The sequence below is a fragment of the Acomys minous genome, assembly GCF_964271855.1.
Source record: "Acomys minous genome assembly, chromosome: 1".
Lineage (NCBI taxonomy): Eukaryota > Metazoa > Chordata > Mammalia > Rodentia > Muridae > Acomys > Acomys minous.
The window spans coordinates 11,962,501-11,986,161 of NC_140483.1; the positions used below are offsets into that span (position 1 = coordinate 11,962,501).

At 45.2% G+C, this 23,661-nt stretch overlaps 1 protein-coding gene and 1 long non-coding RNA gene across 6 annotated transcripts in view; one reads left to right on the plus strand and one right to left on the minus strand.

Annotated features, from left to right (window-relative positions):
* LOC311599967 overlaps positions 1-13,806 on the minus strand; it is a 31,883-nt gene extending 18,077 nt beyond the window's left edge. The window contains exons 1-2 of the long non-coding RNA XR_014780083.1: positions 13,724-13,806; positions 5,844-5,950 (exon numbers count right to left, since the gene is read on the minus strand). This is a non-coding gene — a long non-coding RNA (uncharacterized lncRNA). The remainder of the gene's footprint in view (positions 1-5,843; positions 5,951-13,723) is intronic.
* Positions 13,807-21,172: 7,366 nt separating this feature from the next.
* Positions 21,173-23,661, plus strand: part of DISP1 (dispatched RND transporter family member 1) — a 140,359-nt gene continuing 137,870 nt past the window's right edge. For 4 of the 5 annotated variants that reach the window (XM_084800381.1, XM_084800380.1, XM_084800378.1 and 1 more), the window contains exon 1: positions 21,174-21,378. The gene's annotated coding sequence lies outside the window, so the exon portion shown is untranslated. Of the gene's footprint in view, positions 21,379-23,661 lie in introns of all 5 variants that reach the window. The other variant, XM_084800379.1, reaches the window with a different exon arrangement.

The following is a 23,661-nucleotide window of genomic DNA, read 5'->3' on the forward strand; positions in this document are numbered from 1 at the left end:
TCTATAGTAATAAATCATTTTCTTCCACTTCTCTTAAAAGACACTCTTGCTATATTTCTTAAACCCAGATGCAATCATTGGAAAACATATTTTATAAATCTCTGGAGCGAGGAATGCAATGGGGGCAGCTGATAGAATTGTGCTATGAATTATTTAAGATGCAATACATCATGGAGGCCTGAGATGAGAATTCAATTGGTAGCTTAAAACCAAACTCCAAAGAAAAGTGTACATGCATGTACGTGCGTGCGTGCGTGTGCGCGCGCGCGCACACACACACACACACACACACACACACACCTCTGTGAGATAGAGATAGATAGATAGATAGATAGATGAGAGAGAGAGAGACAGAGACAGACAGACAGACAGACAGACAGACAGATAGTCAGACAGAGAATGAATATGATTCCTGTGAGTGGTGTTTGCAGATATAACGATGACTTGGTAGTGGGTGCAAATCCTTTTCTGACACAGTCAAGTGACACAATCTTGCAGAGTGTGCAAAATAGTTTCCTAGCCTTTCAGTGTGTGCGCTTTGATTTTGGAGAGGTGAAAGGATGGTGGTAGTTTTGCAGCTTCAAGTAGATTTTCAAGTACTTTCTCTGGGATTTTCAAGATGTTCATTGTGTGTGTGTGTGTGTGTGTGTGTGTGTGTGTGTGTGTGTGTGTGTTGCCAGCAACCTGCCCTCACCTAGACACAGACACCTCAGATTCTAGTGACACAGGGTTTCTCTGTGTTATGTAACCCTGGCTGTCCTGGACTCCCTTTGTAGACTAGGCTGGCCTCAAACTCACAGATATCCACTTGCCTCTGCCTCCTGAGTGCTGGGATTAATAAAGGCATGTGCCACCACACCCAGCTAGAATCTGATATTCTTGATGCTGTACCAAGATGGAATTCTTCAGCATTTCCAATTCCCAGACTGAGAATTCACTTTAATTGGCAATAAATCTTCCTCAGCCCATGCAAGGGACCAAGTTTCATCTGGCACTGTACAGCTTCCTCTAGCCTTTGCAAGCACTGCATGAATATGGTGCATAGACATGTGCAGGCAAGAAACCCATGCATGTAAAATATTAAAATAACTCTTAAAATTTTAAATGTTTGTTATTAACAATTATGTCAATGGTTATAAATTGCGATTGTTTTGGGCACATTAGGATACAGATAAATAACAAGCAGGGTAGCACCTAGTGATTCTGGACACATAGACAGGAGTCTTTGAAGGGCTTGGGGTCAGCCAGTCTTGTGCCCTGATCCCATTTGTGCAGGTGAGGGAGTCAAACACTCAGCTCTGCAGGGTGATGCTTTGATATGAATCACAGCCTTGCTCTAAATGGCCCTGAAACAGCACAGAGCCCTTTACCACCTCTCTTCAAAGTGTTCATGGCTTCACAGAAGGAGGTAAACAGGGGTCATTAGAGTCTATCTCTGCATCTCAGAACATGTAAGAACATTTTCCATTTCGGGTTGTTGGGAAAATCCCAACAGAGAACCCACACCAAACAAGGTAGTCAGATATTATTATTTGCTCTGCATCTCTTACTTCTGGGTACCAAAACCTGGGCCATGGCCACCCAGCAGAGGAAATTATCCCAGGCATGGGTGTCTTTAGTGAGCTTTCTAGGCAGCAAACCTTTGAAACCCTAAAAAAAAGGTACAATGGATTCATGTTATGAGTCTATGGAGGAAGACAGCATTAGCTGTCCTGGACTTGCTTTGTACACCAGGCTGGCCTTGAACTCACAGCGATCCGCCTGCCTCTGCCTGCTGAGTGCTGGGATTAAAGGCATGTGCTACTACGCCCGGCGTAACTACATTTTTTTTTAACTGCCATGGAAGCACAATTAGGAAAGGGGGAAACATGAAATACTGTGGTCTGAATGTTCCTGTCTCTTCTTAAACTTTGATGGTAAAATTCTAATGGCAGAGGTGAAGGCGTTAGGTGGGGTGTCCCATACAAGTCCTCATCGTGGGATTAGTGCCTCCGTCAACATATCAGGTGCGGGAAGGAGAAAGAGATCAAAGAGGTCCAAGAAGGATTCCCTCCCTTGCCCTTCTATCCTGGGATAATACAACAAGAAGACAATAGCCTGTGAGATGGAATGTGGGCCCCTAACATGGAATCTGCTGACACCTTGGGGTTGGACTTCTAGCCTCTAGAAATACAGGAAAGAACCTTTTGCTGTCATAGGCTACTGATGCTGTGGTGTTTTGTCACTGTACCTGAAAGGATTAAGACACAAGGTTGGGCAGAATCCATGAAATAGCGAGCATGAGCACACCCACCCCAGGGTCCGGTGCTCAGCAGGTACAGCCAGCCGTTTATCTTACTGTTCCTGCATTCTCTCTTTCTCTCTCCTCTCTCTCTCTCCCCCCATCTCCTCCCTTCTCTCTCAAAGATGTTGGAAATCAAACAAAGGACCTTTCATATGGCATAGATGTGCATATATGTATATATATATTTATAGATACATACATATACATAATACGTACATACATACTATACTCACTAATAGTGTTTTTGTCCTTAGTCACCAATGGTCCTAAAAATTCACACTCTCCAGACTCCCTTGGCTCACTTACATCAAATGTTCCATGGAAGACCGTTAGAGAGGAGGGCGAACGCCGGAGGGCATGGGGACATAAGCAAGAGGGATGTGTGCATGTGAATATGATAAAAGTATACTATAGCCAGGGCTGTTACACAGAGAAACCCAGTCTAGAAAAACAAAAAACAAAAGTATATTACAGAGGTATGAAAGTGTCATAATGAAACACTTTAGTTTGTACAATTAATATAAATGAATTTCAGATTAAGAAATACCTGGATTTGCCGGGCGTGGTGGTGCTGGCCTTTAATCCCAGCACCTGGGAGGCAGAGGAAGGTGGATTGCTGTGAGTTCGAGGCCAGCCTGGTCTACAAAGTGAGTCCAGGACAGCCAAGGCTACACAGAGAAACTCTGTCTCGAAAAACAAAAAACAAAACAAAACAAAAAAGAAAGAAAGAAAGAAAACAAATATCTGGAGTTTCTTAACTATATATAATATATATTTAGATATACATATCTGTACCTGTCTGTCTGTCTGTCTGTCTGTCTGTCTGTCTATCACACATCTTTCCCAGGCTTCTTACTGATTTAAGGGGAGGAAAAAGAGGGCTTGTGGCCGCTGCATATGCAGTGTGCGTGCTGCACAAGCACCAGTCATGTCTAGCTCCCTGGGCTCCAGTTGAAGAAAATGACACTGTGACAAGGACAAAGCTAACAGGCACAGCTTCCAGGAAGCAAAGCAAAGCCTGCCTCCCACAAAACCCAACCAGAGCCATCTTCCCAAGAGCAATGAGTTAGTTCAGGAGACTGAAGTGCTAAAAGTGAACTAAGCTGCTGAAGCAGAAGCAGCTCCGTTCCCAAGGGCCTGGGGCGAAGGCAAGAAGAGCAGGGTGCTGTTAACGCTTGGAAGTTTGAAACAACGTAGCGTTTCCTCCCCAACCATTTGTTTTGTGTGTGTGTGTGTGTGTGTGTGTGTGTGTGTGTGTGTGTGTGTGTGTTTTATTAGAAGTACATCAAGCTGTAGTAGTGCACACCTGCAGTCCTATCCTGGAGGAGGCCGATGCAGCAGCGTCAGGAGTTCAAGGTCATTCTTAGCTACACAGTGAGTTTAAGGACAGCATGGGCTTCCTGAGACTCTGTCTAAAAACAAACGAAGAAACAAACAACTGCTGTAAGACACAGCAATTGAACTTTGGGATACATATCCATAAACCCTGAAAACAGGGACCCAAGGGAGGCCCTGTACACCCACGTTCCATACTGCTTCAGGGCAGCCTTTCCTTGCCGGGTCCCACCCCTGACTTTTGGAATACGATGGTTGACTTTGCCGTCATGCGTGGGAGCATGCAACTTGCACTCTGAGTTCACAGAGGCTCAAAGTAACCTGGAATCTCAGAAGAGACAGGTTGGGACTATTGGACTATGTGAGGTTTTCAAGGTGGGCTGAATGCCGTCTGGCTTACAAATGGCCACAAGCCTATGGGGGCCTGTGTGTTATGGCTTGGATGTGACCCAACACCCACAGGCGCACATGCTTAGACACTTGGTTTTCAGCTGCGCCATTGTTTTGGGAGGTGGTGGAACTGTAAGGAGTTGGGACTCAACAGAAAGAAGCGATCACTACTAAAAGAGCTGACCTCGACATTAGGACCTGGCACTTCTCTGGATGCTCTCTCTACTTATTGGTCTATCTAGATGTGTGCAAGTTCACTCTACACAGTTATGAATTGCTCCTGCCACCATGCCTTCTCACCAACAAGATAGCCTCAAACCTACAACTGTGAGATAAATCAACCCTTGGAGGCTGGCCTCACACTCACAGATATCCTCCTGCCTCTGCCTCCTGAGTGCTGGGATTAAAGGCATGGGCCACCATGCTTGGCCCCACTTGTAGTTTTATTGCTTTTGTCAAAACATTTTATCACAGTAACAGGAAAATTAACTAAAGCACCTCTTGTCACCTCTTCTGTGGTTTCCATTTGAATTCCATCAGCAGCAACTTTTCTCAACTTTTTCCACTCTCAAGCCTAGAATATTGACTGCAGAAGTCATTGTCTTTAGGGTTTGAATCACCACACATACTCTATGAACTTGGACTCATTTTTTAATATCTCTGAGTTTTAGTTTCACCATCTATAAACTGGAATGTGGACACACCACATGTGCAGCGAAGAAGCAGAGAGAGAAGAATGTTCAGCTGGGAATAAAACCATCCAGGACTCTCTTTTCAGTGAACAGTCTCTCTCTCACAATTAAGATGTGTCTTCCCACATTAGTTGATGTAGTCAAAATAATCCTCTACAGGCATACCCTGAGGCCCATTTCCTGGGTGATTCTAATTTGACTAACTTGATAATTAACATCAACCATCATACTTGGTGAAACTGCTAACTGAAGAGGTGTGTGTGTGTGTTTGTGTGTGTGTGTGTGTGTGTGTGTGTGTGTGTGTGTGTTTCTTTGCATTGTTGGAGCTGTTTTAATGAGAGCTTTAGTTAAGTTCTCCACTCTCTCATCTCTGACACGTCTACTTTTTTTTTTCTTGGCTTTTCGAGTAAGGGTTTCTCTGTGTAACAGATCCCTGGTTGTCCTGGACTTGATTTGTAGACCAGGATGGCCTTGAACTCACAGAAGCCCACTCACCTCTGCCCCAAAAGCAGAGGGATTAAAGGCATATGCTGCCATGCCTAACCCCACTTCTACTTCCGGTGTGCTTCTAAGCAGGGTATTACTCTTAGCTCAGGCTGGCCTCAAACTCATGATCCTCGCGCCTTTGACTCCAAAATGCTGGAATCACAAAGCTGTGCCATCACACCCATCCCCTGGTACTTCCTGTGACCTACCATTTCGGAGGTAAGCAGACACAGATGACTTGTATGATCTGTGGCCAATTATTGGAATCAAACTTGTTGAGAAAACAAAAGCCTGTCTGGCTGCCCCACTGTCAAACAGCTTAGACTCAAACCTGTCTCTCTACATCCCCTCGATTTTGTTCTTCGCAATATCTATATCAGGCTCCAAATGACAAAAGGCACAGGTGGGTGTTTAGTAAACCATTGAGTGCCACAGCATATTAATATTCACTGTTGCTAGAACAGCAGAATTGGCCAGTTTGCAGACTTGTGTGAATATCCTAAGAAAGTCATTCAAAATGCATGCTGTTTTGGGACTGGTCACTAGGTGTTGCTATTTGACAGCACATCTTTAACACTTTTCAGGCATCATAATATGTGTATTCCCCCCCCTCCCCACTCAAGTACTGAGGTTTTCTAATTGATTTTGAGACTTACCCATTGTGTCTCACATCAATTCATAGTCAAGTGAATGAAATTAATTGCTCTTCCTTTTGTTTCCCTTTTCCCTCTTTGATTTCGCCAACCATGTTTCACCGCAGTGCCTGGGTGTGGAACACATCTCAACTTGTTATTTCATGCATTCGAAAATATTTATCGAACACTGTATACATGCCTGGCGTCAAACTAGGAGCCAACCAGGGGTGCTATATGGGAGTAGATACAGGAGTGAATAAAGCAGATGAAGTTTTGACAGTGAGACATCTTACTTTGATAGCTCTCTTGGCCAAGACACTCCTCTGTGGCAAAATGAACTAAACATAATAGGATGGTTAGGTTTAACTGTCAACGTGACGGAGTCTAGAAGCACATGGGAAGAGAGTCTCAAAGGAAGGTTGTCTAGACCAGGTTGGGCTGTGGGCTTGTCTGTAGGGCACTGTTTTAATTGTTAATTGATGTGTGATGACTCACCCCACTCTAGACAGCCCTGTCCCTTAGGTAGGGGATCCCAGTGCTTGTAAGCTGAGAAAGGGATGATCACAAGAGACATGCATGTATTTATTGTCTTCCTGCTTTTGACTATGGATGTGTCTTGCTGCTTCAGGTTCCTGCCTTGACCTCCCCATGATGCTGACTCTACCTTGGACTTATAAACCAAATAAACCTGTTATCATCTAAGCTGCATTTTGTCAGGGTATTTTATCACAGCAGCAGACATGAAACCAGATCACAGACTTACCTATCTTTCTCTACCCTGCACGGGGTCATGCCCAGTTAGCCAGGTAGCCCAGCAAGTATGGATGATAAGGAACAGTGAAAGTTGTTTCTGGTTAAAGCAGGAAACTTCTCACAGAGGGATTAGCAGCTGATTTTGGAGAATGGGATGGGAAGAGTGGGAGAAACAGGACCACAGATGGGTCGATGCTTTCCAGAGGACCCAGGGGCTGCTCCAGACTTGGAATCATGGCAGACGAAGGCTCGCATTGCCAAGTCTGACAAGGATTTCAAATCTGGACCAGTCCTTGGGTCCTCATCCCAAGTCCCTCGAGACATGGCCTGATCATTCATGGTGCCCTAGTGCCTCTGATGAGGCAGATGGGACGGATAGAAAGCCATCTCTTCATCTGCTTCTGGAGTCATGTTCACTGGACTCGGCCTGGCTATTTGCTGAGCCCACAAATATGCTGTTGATGTCCGGGTCTCTCCATGCTGTGTAGGAAGGCTGTATGCATGCTCAGAAAACGCTGAATAACTCAGATTCCTCTTTGTGAAACACTGAAAGGTTTCTATTTCTCTCCCTCTTCCCACCCACTCAGGAATTTTTAGTTTCAAAGTAACTTTAATAATGGCTGATAGAAGGCATTATTTTGAGTGTTACAAGGCTATAAAAAAAATGCTCTTGTGATACTATATTCCTTATATTTTCATATATAAATGTTAAAAATGTCTCCATAAAGAACAAAATTGTACTTAAACTGTCATTGCCAAATTAATGAACAGTCATAATCCAAAAGTAATTATAATTCTCAGTAATTATAATGACAAATCTTTTTGTCTTGAGATTTGTTCTACACAAGAATAATTGTAAGTCAATTATACTTCAACTACCTGAGTTGTTATGTAATGATACTCATGAATGGTAACACCATAGGCACTTAACAAACACCATTTGATTTTTATCATGATCATGTTAAAAACGGGCGTGCCGGTTCACAGCTATAATGCCGGTACTGGGGATGCAGAGGCTAGCAGATCTCTGTGAATTTTGAATCAGCTTGGTTTTCATATAAGGCCAGCCAGGGCTACGTAGTAAGACTCTGTCTCAAAAACAAAACAAAACAACAACAAAACTCCAAGTGATGTGGACAAACAGGATCCCAGAAAGAACACCAGTTAATTATTCGCAAGATGTTTCTAAACATAGAAAAGGTCAAATTATGGTTTAGGTAGTGGTAAAAAAAAAATGAAGCTGGAGGCAAAAAAAAATTAATTGTAGATTGATGTTTGTTCCTTTAGTTCACAATCAGTGAAGTCTGAATCTATGGTTCCAGAGGTTGCAAGTAACTGAAGGTGAGCAGATATTTTAGGTGCCCATTATAATTAGCTCCATTTGTTAACTTGACACATCTGAACAGGGGGAACCTCAAGTGAGAAATTGCCCTCCATTGGATTGGTATGTGGGCATAGTTATGGGGACATTTTCTTGATTGCTAACTGATGTAGGATGGTCCAGCCCACTGTAGGCGATGTCATGCTTAGGCCTGTGTGAGAAGGGTAGCTGAACATGAGTCTAGAAATGAGGCCATAGTCCCTGCTTCAGGTCCTGCCTCAAGGTTCCTGTCCTCAGTTCCTGCCTTGGCTTCCCTTGATGAGGGACTTGTAGCCTATGTGCAGCATAAACTCTTCGCTCCCTAATTTGGTTTTGTTCGGTGTTTTCTCATAACAGAAAGCAAACTGGAAAATGATCTTGGGTAGTGTGGTTTTCTGAAGACTAGTCCCATAAAGCTCGCCCACGAATGAACTGAGCTGGGTTGAAAGAGTTCATACATGTAGAGTATGTTTTGCCAGTAACGGATTGAATACGCTATGCAGTTAAATTTTCCTAAAGTAAGGGTTAATAATCCAAATAAAGGAACCCTGAGCCAGCAAACAGTGGTAAATGGAACCAGCCCTGAGGCACAATGGCGGTGTGTGCAGTCACGGGCTCAGATGTGGCATATGAGACCGATTTGCCAGGAAAAGGGTTAAGGATCCTGGTCTTCAAACAAGACTCAGAAAACAGAACAGAACAAAACAAACAAGCTAACAGCAAACAGCCCAGGAATAAAACCCACAGTGATTCCCACGAGGCAGGAAGGGTGAGTGGAGGAGGGCAAGGCCGGGCAATGGTTCTGCAACATTAAACTAGGAAATGGCTGCCCAGGGCAGAGCCAGCTATCCACCTCTGGAAGACAGCACGCATTGACTGTTAATACTCTGAGCTCAATTTTTCCAGAATTGGTTGTTTTTGTTTTTTGTTTTGAGTTAGGCTCACGCAATTCATCTCAATGTAGCCTCTTCACCCAGGGCCTTTGGAGGTGAAGCTATTTGGTCTGGACTGAAGAGGGCTAGAGGGCTAAAACTTCAGCAGACATACAGGAGCTTGAGAGGAGAAGCAGGAGGGGAGGAAAGGGGAGAGAGTGCAGAGGGGAGGATGAGAGAGTGGACTGAACCCATGTGCTAGTCTCCAGCTACAGACAGGACCAGGCATCACTATTAGGGTAGATTGACCTTACTGGGGTGGCGAGAGAGAATGAAGAAAGGACAGACACACAGACAGTAAAAACTGCCACATGCTGGTCTGGACTCTTGGAAGGAGAAGCTTCACCATCCTGGAAGTGCGACGTGTTTATTATAGTTGACCAGGGAGGCAGGGTCACATACAGCTGAGTGGGGAGGTGGGTCATTACATACAGATAAGCAAGGAGGAGGGCTTACTATGGATAGCTGAGTGTGGGGGCAGGCTTAGCTCACCTCTCACAGCAGACCTCCTTTCTGTAGGGGAGTGTGAAGACTGTGAACACCCAGGGGGAGAACACTGTGGCGGATGTTTTCGGCACACACTGTGACATTCGCACTCAGGCCCAAGGAAAGCTTTGTTTTCCGTTTGGGCTTCACTGGGGAAGGGTTTGCCATTCTTGTGGGGCTGAGCCCTTGGAGTCCTTGACACACGGCCATGCTCATGTCAGAACAAACGCTCACTCAGACAACACACACTCACTCAGGGCTTCACGTGCTCTCTACAGCAGATCGTCTTCAGCATTCTCAGGTTTGTTTACAGATGGTGGTATGTTTCAAAGTAAGGATTTTATTATTCTTTTTTTTTTTATTTTAGAAATTTACTCAGTGTCTAAAGGATCCCGGGACACTTGTTACATTGGAGCAGCTGCAAGAATTGAGGATATGACAAGGGAGAGGAGGACAGGGGAGGAGAGGACAGAGACAGGGACGCAGCGCCTCCGTGGAGGTAGGATGGCGCCGAGGCCCAGGATCACAGTGCTGGCTGCCAAATCAAGGCCCTTGTGCTCCAGCGCTCAACCCGCTATCACGGTTTCCTTTCATTATTTCTTAAGACTTTTTTTGTTTATCATCATCATTAGTATTAGTATTAGTATTAGTATTAGTATTAGTATTAGTATTGATTTCTAAGGCAGGGTTTCTCTGTGTAGCCTTGTCTGTCCTGGACTCACTTTGTAGACTCCACTGGACTCAGACTCAGAGAGATCCACCTCCCTGAGTGCTGGGATTACAGGTGTGCACCACCATGCCCAGCTTCTTCTGTTAGTTTTAATTATGTGCATATGCATGTGCGCGTGTGTGCATTCATGCATGCATGTGTGCTTGTGTGTGTGTGTGTGTGTGTGTGTGTGTGTGTGTGTGTGTCCGGAGAGGCTGGAGTTACAGGTAGTTGTGAGCCCCCTGATGTGGGGGTTAGGAATAGAAATCTGTCCTCTGCAAGAGCAGTACACGCTCATATGCGCTGAGCCATCAATCCAGCCCTTCTTTCATTATGTATTCAATGCTTCTCCCCTCCTTTTTTTCATCGACTATTTTCCACAGGAATAAGAATGGCCCTTGGAGATCTGTGCTAAAGAGACTTTCAGCCAACACCATGGTTATCAGGGATGTCACCAGGGTCAGGGAAAGGTAGGGGTGTGACAGTGTTTCTTAAGTTTGCCCAGGGACCTGGCCTCTTGAAGAATTCCTGTCAGCACGGCATCAACAGCAACAATTGGCCGACATGCCAAAGGTTCAGAGGTCACATTTTAAAATAAAACTGAGCTCAAATAGCCAAATCATCAGAAGCGTATCATCTACTTAAGTGTGTCATGGCATGGGGTGTGGGAGATTATAAACATCTCCAAGAAAAGGTATTGATTCTCATTAACTCATATAGTTGTCCTCCGACCTTCACATGTTCTGTGGTATGTTTAAACCTGCACTCACATTTACGCAAATACCCATGCATACATTATACACATATCACATACACACATGCATACACATACACACATATGTATACATCCAAACACTTCTCCCCACATACAGCACACATTTATGTATGCACACAAACATACAGATGTAAAATAAAATATTCATGTTTAAATGGCATAAAAGAGTTACATCAGACAGTTGTGGTGGTTTATATTCCTAATCCCACCACTTAGGCTAATGGAGGATTGTTGTGATTTCAGGGCCAACAGCTACACACTGAGATCCTGTCTCAAAAAAGATCTGCCTTTTGGTCTTTAAGGGGTGGTGGTGCTGGAGAGATGATTTAGTGGTTAAGAACACTGGCTTCTCTTCCAGAAGAACTGGGTTCAATTTTCAGGACCCACATGGTGGCTCACAATTGTCTGTGACTCCAATTTCAGGGGATCCAATGCCCTCCGTGGGCATCTCATACACATGGTACCCAGAGATATGTTCAGGCAAACACTAATACCCACAAAATAAATAAAATATTTAAATACATTTAAAAAAGCAGTACAGGAATAATCAAGAAGAATGCAAAATAACTGAGTTGGTTGGGTAATCCAATATGCTAAATGTTTTGTGTTGATTTGGCTAAGCAACTATTTTTCTTTCCAAAATATATCAAGACTGACCAGTATTTGAAACATTTTTATATTTTGGTAATTTGGTAACTGCGAATATTTTCATTCTTATTTTTATCTCCACTTCTACAGAATGGCTCATGTTATACTAGCATGTGAAATATGAGAGAGAGAAAGACAAAGAGAGAGAGAGAGAGAGAGAGAGAGAGAGAGAGAGAGAGAGAGAGAGAGAGAGAGAGAGAACAGTTACTTAAATGAAAGGGTTTTCTTTTCAAGCTGCAGAGGCTTCATGTTTGTTGAGGGGGGTCATGACTGGTTTTGCGGCTTGATTTCTTTACTCTGTGTTTTCCACAATGAACAGCAACACTGGAGTATGAAGTGCTGGGCAGTTTTCTGAGTTGTCTAAGATCCATTCCCCAATTCCCTACCTTTCGTTTGTTTTGAGACAGGGTTTCACTTTGCAGCCTTGGCTGGCCTGGAACTTATTGTGTAGACCAAGATGGCCCCAAAACTCTGGCACTCATAGAGATCCAGCTGCCTCTGCATCTGAAGTGCTAGGATTAAAAGTGTGTGCCATCACACCCTGCCACCTCCTGGTCTTTTTGACTGTTAGTTGTCCTTAGTCTTTTGTTTGCTTTTTTAGACAGGGTTTCTCTGTGTAGCTTTGGCTGTCCTGGACTCTCTTTGTAGACCAAGTTGGCCTTGAACTCATAGAGATCTACCTGCCTCTGTCTTTCTGTGTGCTCGGATTTTAGGTGTGTGCCACCGCATCAGGCTGCCCATAGTACTTTTTAATGACATTGGCAATTCCTTCACTCTTGTAATTAATTCCTTATCCTTTTAGCATTGACTTTTCCTCACTTACAGTTTATCATTCTTCCTCTGTTAGACATTTTTTCCATATTATTTATTTATTTATTATAATTTATTCGGATTACATCCCAATTGTTATCTCCTCGCCTGTATCTTCCCATTCCCATCCTTCCTCCCTCTTCCACCCTATTGCCCTTCCCTAGACCTCTGATGGGGGTGGGGCTGAGGGGTGGGAGTGGGGTGGGGTGGGGTGGGGGAGTGCCATCCTCCCCCACCATACGACCACAGCCTATCAGGTCTCATCCAGATAGCCTGCTTCCCCTTCCTCTGTGCAGGGCCTCCCCACCAAGGGGAAGTGATCAAATCTTGGGCACCAGAGTTCATGTCAGAGGAACATAAACTGCCCAGTGTCTGGCTATTATCATTGTCAGAAAGTGACCCATGTTTTGCAGGGTTTGGGTGTGTGCTGGGCTAACCCTGAATGATTTTAGTAAGTCATTTTAACCTACACTCTATATTCTTGTTTCAAAATGTCCAGGAATTCACAATAGCTGGGCCAAGGGCTCGGCCGTTCTGGTGGAGTTCCCTGTGTGAGTCCTCTTCCTCCAGCACAGATCCCTGCTCTGTGTTCCAGATGAGAACGCAGGGTGGGGTGGGGCTGTTAACTTTAATTCCTGGCATTTGGGCACCCTGGCAATGAAAACCATGGCAATTTTCTCAAACTGGAAAAACTGAGGTTGGATAACAAGCTTCCAAGAATATGCCTCAATTTCCCACACCCACGAGCCAAAATGACATTTGTTTGCTATCCACTGAGCAAACTTTGGCAGAGAGCTGAGTGTGCCAGGGCATGGGAACAAAGGGCAGGTAGGGTCACTAGAAGTGAGACCAGAGACTCTGAGGAGGGGCTGCCCAGCAGCCACAGTGGATGCACTGAGAAGCCTAAGGCAGGTTTTGGAAGCTGGATAAAAGCTGCAACCTGGTCCTTAGGGCGATTTCTAAGATGAAAGGCCTGGGGTAGTGCTGATAGGAGAACGGCTGGCCCTTTCTCTGCCTCCAGGTTTGTAATCTCTTTCTGTACTTCCTGTTGGCAAAGCCCAAGTGGCAAAGCAGAGCTATCTGGTGGCTCAGTGTGGAGACTGACGCGAAGGTAAGAACCATCTTCAGCAGGGGTGGGGTCCAGGTCTAATGTGGACCTCAAACGTAGTTAGCATGCTGCATGCTAAAGAACCGGCTGTCTAGGATTTCATTTGATTGCTTTATCCTCCTTGTGTCTAAAAGAAAGGAGAGGGAGAGGGAGCTAGGGAGAGGAAGGAAGAGGAGGGGAAGAGGAAGAAGTTGACGCTAAAGCTGGTGGGGCTAGGACTGGGAGTAGCGATAGCCCAAGAAATGGAGTCAGTTAGCGCCATTGGCTAGAATGTTGACAAGGACGTGGGCAGCAAGGGCTAGCAATCTCTTACTACTTACTTGTAAACGTGGTTCCCATGGTCCATCATCTTTCAGAAATGGCACATGTGTTCCTCTTACATGCTCCAAGTTGTATTCCTCCGGCTACCAAAATTCCACACTACTTCTAGGAGAGACAGAATAGGTAAGAAAAAAAGAACCTTTTATGGTTCTGTCATGACCCCTCAAAGAAAACACAACCAGAGGGAGTGACTTCTTAACAAAGTAGCCTGTTTCTGCCAGGAAGGTGCACTTCCTCTTCAAGCATGCAGGGGTGTCCAACCCACAGGACACATATGGCCAAGGTTAGCTGTGACTTCAGTCTAACGCACAATTGCACACTTACCGAAACCAAAGAGGCTTTAAACAGTTGTTTATTATCTATTGGCAGTCGCATTGTTCTCAAGCACTGGCTTATAGACGACAGTTTGTGTCCCGATGTCAAAAGGATGGGTAATTCTTAGAGGCCTTGCTTTCAACTGGAAAAAAAAATGGCCTCCGTGTTCCTGCATGCTAGGGAAGTGCTCTGCGCAACACTCCGACCCGCCAAATGCATTTCTCACCATCCTGAGAATCGGCGCTGAACATTCATTTTCTACCTAGTTGTGGGATTTCTGAGCTAGAGCTGTGGGACTTTTTAAATTATTAGACTACAGCGTGCAATTCTACAGACGAAAAGGGGCTTGTTTTTGACAGTTGTGTTGGAAATGAGTAGGTAAAGTTTTAAAATTTTTTTTCTAGCAGGAATATGCCTGTTGAGTTTAGATTTTTTTGTGTGTGGTGGTGGTGGAGGGGCAGAGAAAACAAAGTGAAGTTTGTATGCCAGTCACTCAAGTGGCAATGCCCATTGCTGTATGATAGGCCCCTGGTGTGGCAGTCCCTGGTGCGGAGTGCCCACCACTGTGTGGCAGTCCCTGGTGCGGGAGTGCCCACCACTGTGTGGCAGTCCCTGGTGCGGGAGTGCCCACCACTGTGTGGCAGTCCCTGGTGCGGGAGTGCCCACCACTGTGTGGCAGTCCCTGGTGTGGGAGAGCAAGAAAGACAAACAGGACTCCAGTTTCAAATGACTAACTTGTTCTTAGGAACACACCCACCCAGACTTTCAGCTAATGGGTATAACGCCAAGATTCCTGCTGTGTTTCTCTCTGTCACACACACTCTTGGAATTTCTACTGGTTTCAGTCATCAAAGGGCCAGAAGCAGAAACATGTGATCATTCTGTAAGTTGTCTCTATGGAAACCACCTGCTCCGTTTGAATTCTACAGAAGAACAGAGTTGATAAGGGCATTATCTTATTTCTAGTTATAAGTGTGTTTACTTCGAGATGAGTGTGAGGGCCGGGGCGATGGCTTAGTAGATGAAGCACTTGCTACTGGAGTAAGAAGACCAGTGTTTGGCTCCTCAGAACCCTTTTTTAAAGGCTAGGTGGTTGTGGTGGGCCACCTGTGATCTCAGGGCTCCGGAAGTAGAGACAGGGCATTCTTGGAGCAAGGTGGCTAGCTCACCAGCTGAAGTGGTAAGCGTCAGGATCAGTAAATGAAGTGGAAAATCAGTATGGAAGACATCCTATGTAACTTTTGACCATCACACACACACACACACACACACACACACACACACACACGCAATCATATATGTATGCTCACATATGAGTGCCCACCACACAGGAGTATATAATATATGCATCTCTGAATAACACACACACACACACACACACACACACACACACACACACACGAAAAAAGTGTGAATTGGTGTTAAAAGTATTTGTATAGGATACACAAACCTATATAATTTGTCCAAAATTCTTATGTGGGAGAAGATTAGGAAGTTGTTTAATGGGCATGAAGTTTCATTTTGTCAAGATGAACAAGTCCTAACAATAAATGATGGCTGCTCTGGGTGGTTTTGTCAGCTGGACACAATCTGGAGTCATCTGGAAAGAGGGAATGTCAACAGAGGGAATCCCTCCATCAGATTTGTCTGTAGTCTAATCTATGGGGCATTTTCTTCATTAATGGTTGATGGAAGCGGGCCTGGCCTGCAGTGGAAGGTGGTCCTGGGTGGTTTGAGAAGGTGCCTGAGCCTGGGAGACACGCCAGTAAGTAGTGGTCCTGAGTGGCCTCTGCTTCAGTTTTTGACCCTGGGTTTCTGCCTTGAGCTCCTGCCCTGCCTTCCTTTGTCATGGGTCTCTAAGCTGTAAGCTGACACAAAGCCTTTCCTCCCCAAGTTGCTTTTACTCATGGTGTTTATCACAGCACGAGGAATAAAATGGCAGCGGAGATGGGTGAGGACTAAAGCAAACGCATTTCCTGCGCCAAAGTGCCCAGTGAATGGTTGCAACGGTGTTATGCTTTGGGTTTTGATTGTCTCCCAAAGACCTCGAAAGTTAAAGGTTTAGTCCCCAACATGTGGTGCTGTTAGGAGGTGGAGGACCATTTAGGATGTGGCAGTAGTGGAAGGAAGTTAGATCACTGAGGGTGTGGCCTCCAAAGGGATGCTGGGATACTGGTCCTTCTCTCTTTTTGTTGCCCAGCTGGCATGAGGTAAACAGACCTTCTCTGCCCTGCCCTGCCTTGCCCTCTGCCATGACACAGTGCCTTAACACACTGCCTTGACACACTGCCATGGCACACTGCCTTGACACACTGCCTTGACACACTGCCATGGCACACTGCCTTGACACACTGCCTTGACACACTGCCATGGCACACTGCCTTAACACACTGCCTTGACACACTGCCATGGCACACTGCCTTGACACACTGCCATGGCACACTGCCTTAACACACTGCCTTGACACACTGCCATGGCACACTGCCTTGACACACTGCCATTGCACACTGCCTTGACACACTGCCATGGCACACTGCCTTGACACACTGCCTTGACACACTGCCATGGCACACTGCCTTGACACACTGCCATGGCACACTGACTTGACACACTGCCATGGCACACTGCCTTGACACACTGCCATGGCACACTGCCTTGACACAGGCCTCAGTGACCAACTGGAATAATGAGCCAAAACAAATCTATTCTCCATACAAGTTAGTTGTTCCAGTTTTTTTTTTTTTCGTCACTGCGATTGAAAGATTAACATAAATGGCATGATTATATTGCTTATAGCAAAAATTAAAGTGTCAAAGGTCATATTCTGAAATATTTCAATTATCTGGGCATGATAGTTCATGTATATAATCCCAGCACTTAAGAAGTAGGTGTGGGAGAACCAGACATGCAATGCCAGCCTTGGCTACATAGCAAGCTTGAGGCTAGCCTGGGCTACAAGACATGGCTCATCAGGTGAATGCACTTGTCAGGCAAGCTTGACAACCTGAGTTTGATCCCTGGAACCCACACAAAAAATGTGAGATGGGGTGGCATGCATCACCACCCCTACGGCAAGATGAGAGGCAAAGATGGAACTGGCCAGAAGGATGTGGACCGTCTAGCCTATAGTAGCTGCAGAAAGAACAAGAGATACCTTGTGTTACAAGGTAGAGGGAAAACCAACTCTTGACAGTTGGCCTCTGATTGGTACACATGGGCTGTGGCACACACGGACCATGGCACATGTATACCTTCAAACACATATAAGCCCATATGTGTGCATGCACACACAGCAAATAAAGTAAAATGTTAAAACAAAATAACATTTCAACTAAATCGAGACATTTCTGAGACAGACCATGTTTTGGAAGGAAACAGCACTCTTGAGTTAGTAGGGAATCATCTTTCACTTTATTCTGAAGTGTTATTGGAGCGCAGAACATTAATGTTGTTATAGACAGGTCCTTGTCACTAGTCACCTGCAGTGGAATTGGGGCAATTAATCAGAGAATACTAACTTCAATTACCATCCAGCCTGCTGCTTCTAATAGATAACCTTCCATCAAATGGTTAGTATAGCAGGAAATAGGATGTTGATTCTGACATAAATTATGGCATTATTGCATGTGCAAAGGGAGAAGGTATAGGTTTTTTTATATAAATGTTAATGATATTGATATTTATATTGGTGGAAAAAATAAGGATAAGACAAATTTTGTGTATTTACTGAAGAGACTGGAATGTGTAGGAATAGGTGTGGTGAATAATTAACCTTATTAGCTCTGTTAATTAGCTCATTTATCTGTCTGAGACAGTTTTTTAAGTACTGGAAGCGAAAAGCTAGGAAACCTCTTAAATCTTTCTTCCAAGGTTTAGAGTAACCTGTTTGTATCTGATGTCCCTTGAAAGTGTTTCTGGACAGCAGCTCTCATAGTTCTATAGCCTTGAGGATGCTACTACCTAGACATGAGTAACCTCTAAAGACCAAGAGGCTGGTGGGAGGAAGCAGGGGAATCTTCAAGGTTTCCCAGTTGCTTCCCTGGGTACATCACTTTATTATAGTTTGGATGTCAAATGTCCCCCATAGGCTCATGTATTTGAACACTTGATCCTTAGCTGCTGACACTATTTTTAGAAGTTGTGGAATATTTAGGAGGTTGGGGCCTAGATGGAGGAAGCAGGTAGAGAGGTGTGCAGGCCTTGAGGGCTATAGCCCAGCCTGCTCTGGTGACAGTCTCTTGTTCCCAGTCTATGAAGGTGTAAATAAGCAGCCTCACCCTTCTGCTCCACACCCTCTATTCCTTCCCTCCTGCAATAGCCTGTACCGTCTAAACTAGACCCTCTCTCCATTAAGTTGATTTTTTCAGGCTTTACCACAGTGCTGAAAAAGCAATGAAGCTTTTCCCACACAGAAGCTCAATGAACTGGGATGCTCGGACGGGAAGAAGGAAGGGTTTGAACTGGGGCATGGCCCGTTGAGTTATGTGGTCTTAAGAGAAATGACTCCAGCTAGCTACGCCATGGGGTGTGGCCTCCCTTCAGCTTTAGGCCCTGATTATGTGATTCTGCCCACCTATATGTTTTTGTCACTTAATCTGTCAACCCCTGTAGTCATCGTGACAGTTAACTGAAGAGATCTGGCACCCACAGGAGGGCACCACAAAAACTCTTCCTGTCCTGGGCTAAGCAGAAATGTGGTCTCCAGAGTTCACGTGGGTGCTATGGCATGAGCAAGCCTCTCCATCCTGTCAATTGCTGTCTGGTTATATGACTGCTGGGAACAGTAACTTACTGACTAAAGTAACATGAGACCATTTGCTAGGAGGACACAGATAATTCTCTGATAATTCTTCTCTTTCTACATCTCTCTCCTTCAAATCTCTACTTCTTCCTCATTCTTTATGCCCCTTTGCCAGCTTTGGACATCTTACATATGTCTAATTTAATTCTAGATTTACATGATATTTTCATTTCAGCGTGCAAACTGAGACCAACCTTGGTGCAGAAGAAATTTTCTTGAGTCCATTTGGTTTAAGTGTCAACATCTGGTCTAGTTTATGATGAGAATGAAGATGCACATCTGGTAGGGCTGGGAAGCAGATTATCTTAAGCAAGGACACACTCTGGATACATTCTTTAAGGGTCTTGGCTACAGATAGATAGCAAAACGCTCTTTGGATATTGAAAAGAAATATATTGGAAGTATATATGGATACTTCTGTAATCAAAGGAAAGAGGCCAAGAACCTGGGGTCCTTGGCAACGGTGTTCATTCATCTTTTTTTTTCTTTTTTCTTTTTGGGACATCCCCATGTGTAGGATTCAGTTCTAATGGTTATCTTCTTTCTGTGTGTCCCTATGTCACACTTAAAGTTCCTGAGGGGAGGAGTCTTAAAGAATTGGGTCTAGGATGTAACAAGAGGGTCATGAGGCCAAGGTTAGATAGATTGGGTTACATAGTCAAACCTTGTTAAAAATACAATAACGAAAACAAAAACAGGGCTGGAGAGATGGCTCAGAGGGTAAGAGCACTACCTGCTTTTCCAAAGGTCCTGAGTTCAATTCCCAGCAACTACATGATGGCTCACCACCATCTATAATGAGATCTGGTGCCCTCTTCTGCTGTGCAGGCAGAGCACGGTATAATAATTAATTAATTAATTAATTAATTAAATCTTAAAAAAAAAAACCAAAAAGTAAGGAAAAGAGGGAGTGTGATATGCCAAAAAATATTTAAAACTAATAGTGAGTAAAAAATAGTAACAGAATCAACAGTCCTCACTGCTGTCCCTAGAGTCTAGTCTTCCCTGGCTCCTCTGTTTGGTTGGCATCTTTGAGGCAACCTCAGAGGTCTGAGCCCTCCCTCAGAGGTCTGAGCCTTGGGAGGGTTTTAGTATTAACTGTTTTCACCTGGGTATTGTTATGTAAGAAACCACGTGCAGGGAGGCCCACGGTCCACCCACAGCTTCTTACTGGCTGATGTTCACCCATCCCCTCCCTCTGATCCCTGTGCCTTCCTTCCCTGTCTCACAGATCCCAGGATGATGTCAAACTGACTGTGTAGTTGAGGATGACCTTCAACTACTGATCTTCCTGCTTCTGCCTCCAGTGTGTTCCATTTCCAGGTGTGCGTCACCAGGCCCAGTTTATATGATGCTAGAGAGCAAACCCAGGGCCTCATACACGCTGCTAAGTGCCTTTATCATTGAGCTAAAATCCCCATTCTCAGTTTTCTGTTTTTAGAAGGTCACTCTGGGCAACCTCAGAATCCACTGTTTTGTCTCTTCTAATAGTGACCCCACTGACTGTGTTGTGTGAAATTTGGTCCGAAGCATAGCATCATCTGGCCTGGTCTATTCTTGCCTTCAAGCTCCTGGCCTTTAATAGGCTGTACTTGTGTGTAGCTACCTGCCCAAGGCAGGCTCTCACTTTCTCGTATAGTGCTGTGCATGTCCTTGCCTACCTTAATCCTTATTCCTTCTTTAATTCGGTCTCAGCTGAAGTTGTTATGTACACGCAGTTTTCTTGCTCAATTCTCTTCCTCGCACCATTCCCCCATAGCACTGCCGTGTTACAAGTTGTGGCGCTTCTTCGGGGGTTACAGCCCGCACTCTCACAAACCAGGTTCAGCCACCTCTCCTCAATAAACCACTTCAAGCACCCAAATTAGTAGTGAAATGCAGAGAAAGGAGAATTATGCAATTTTGCAGCATAGGGAAGAAGCATGAAGAGACGCAGTGTCAATGGAGTCCGTCCTCAGGGTCCTGGCACCAAAGTAGGGTTAACGGCAAACAAGAGAGAACGATAACTAGACAGTCCGCCAAGGTGTGGTTCTCTGTCCACTCTTTTCTTGTTTCATGAGTAACGGAGAAGAGAAATATCTGAATTAATGTAACAAAACCTACTCCCTCCCGGTGTGATTAGCCATTGCGTTTGTTTAGCTCGTCTCAACCAGAGTGAGGGCTCAGAAGTCGCTGTCTGAGTCATCTAGTGCACATCTGGCCCAGCGTTTGCAGACTGGCTAAGTGACATACCAGGTGCAGTGGGAGAAAGAGAAGAGGCAAGCGCCTCAAAGCCCAGCCTAGCGGCAGCGGCTCTTAAGTAGCGGGAAGCCCAGGCCCAGTAGCCGGAGGCGGGACTTCCGGTCCCGCTGGCGACCGCGGCCCGCGCCAGGCGGAAGCGCGGCTCCGGGCCAGGATTCGCGAGCTCCGCCTGGAGCTGAGTTCGGAGCCTCAGTGTCCGGGACGCCTGTGGTCCGCGTGGATGCTTCTCGGCGCTGCGTCCCCGCGGTTCGGGAAAGCGCGCGGGAATCGGCGAGGCGGGAGAGCTGAGACTCCAGGGTGAGGACGGCTGGCGGCCGTGGGCGGCTGCGAGGGGCTGGGGAGGCCGAGGTGACATCCTCCGTGGGGGTGTGTCCGCGTCCCGAGGCTTGTAGGGAAGGTGGCCCGAATTGGCCTAGGGGGGCTAGCAGGGAGAGGCTCCAGAGCCAGCTCTCTCCTCCCTTGGGGTCGAAGATGAGAAGGGTGTCTTGACTTAACCCATCTGCGAGATGACCAGTCGCGGCTTGCGTGCTCAGCAATCATTGCTTTCAATGCAATACTGTTTCTTTCTTTCTCTCAAGTCTTTCCTCCTCTTCCAGTGGGCTTGGGGGGCCCGAGGCGGACTACATTCATAGGGAAAACTTGAACTCTTTTGCACCTAGTTGCCACTCAGGCTACCTTTCTTTGTCAGACTAATAGGACTTCAGGTCTTTGATTCAGACAAGCAAGCCTACAGAAGTTCTTATTTTGGACTCTTCGCTACCTTACTAGTTCAGGTGGCCCCACTTCGATTGTTGGTGGAATGAACTTGTAATGTCTGCACAGAGCTACTGTTTGCTTCCCAACGTGGTGACGTTGGGTGTTAGCCGATTTGGACTTTTGCCACATACTGGGCATAAGCTAGGGAAAGCCAGGGTACTGTCATTGATGGAGGGTGGTGGGTAACGATTGTTTCAAGTGTTTAACATTCCTAGAGTTAGTTAATCCTCCCCACCACCTCCCCCCTGTATTTGTCAGTACAGGTAACTTAAATCTTATTTGATGGTCTGACCTGAACTATTTGAAGCAAACTAGAAAGCACTGTATATTTATTGATGACCCAGTTGGTGTCCGTCAGATCGCCAGTGCGATGGTTTTTATAATACCGGTGTGTTGGGTGGCACAGCTGATGTAATGCAGGATGGCACCCTAAACAGTGAGTTAACATATTAATGAAGACACTGAAGGCAGTCTCCTGAAGTTACTGCTAGGTTGATTTTTTTTTTTTTTGCATATCTTCATTTCATTTCTTTTTTATTATTTACTTTTATGTGTATGAGTGCTTTGTCTGCGGGTATGTCTGTGCATCACATGTGGTCCCGGTGTTCCCAGAGACCAGTAGAGGGCGTCACAGGACGTGCAGCTAGAGTTGTGGGCTGCCATGTACGTAGGTGCTAGGAACGGAGCTGAGGTCGCCTGGCAGAGCAGCTAGTGTTCTTAATGCCTGAGCCATGCCACCCCTACAAGCCCCTTAATTGCATTTCTTGAGGTAAACATGCTGCTTATCTGATAAGGTTTGATTCTATTTTAGCATGTGATCTTGATTTAAAACCTATACCACCCCCCCCAACCCCCCCCCGCATTCCTCACACTTTTAAAAGAGAAAGCAAGAAAGCACTGGGTGGTGGAGGTGTTCACTCATGGTACACAAGGATGCTTGCTTGCCTTCTGTGGTAGGCTTGTAGTTGTAGATCTGAGAGGTATGTTTGAAGTTTGACTGCCTTGGGTTTGGGAAATCATTGGGAAGGCTTAATCTTTGCTGAATAGATTGCGCTGTAATTGTTGAATAGATTGCTTAGCTTTCCCTTTAGATAAATTCTTTGCATCTTGTATAATTTAGATGTCTTTTATAGTTAGCTATGTTAGGGAGAAATTTTGATTAGCTGCGGCAGATTGCTAAGTTATTTGTGTGTATGGAACCACACTTTGTTTTTATTTCTGCTGTGTGTCTGTTGAGGAAGAACTGTCCAAGCAGTGATAATCAAGCAGCCTTCATATAGGTGCAGTAGTTAGATGTTTTGTTTGAGTAGTCACCGATTTGTGACATATCAAACAATTGAGTTCTTGGTTCCGTTCCTTCTGGCTGTTGGCTTTATTGTTGTACGGTACATTCTCATTTACTTGCTAGTCTTAGACAGAGAGCCATTCCTGGCCATTTGATCCAGTCCAGAGAATCGGATCTGGCCGAGGAGCTCAGCTTTCTGGACCAGGAGATACCATAGAGCTGACAAGGATGGCTGAAGCCGAGCGCACCCTTTGCTCATGAGCGCTTTTTGCCCTTTCTTCTTCACTGAGTTAGTCTTTTTCCTTCACAATGACCAAGATGACTCAGGCCTGGGTGACTCAGAAGGGGATTCAGAGCAGCTACACAACACTGCAGTCCTAAGAAGGCTTCAGTCCATTGTACTGAGGCCATGAGGAGAGGGAGCACCAGGGTCAAGGTAAAAGTGTTTTTAATTGAGATACAGCTTATCATTTTTATAGAGAAAATTGTGTATAATTTTCTACCTCTAAACAAAATTGCTTTGTAATTGACTGTATTAT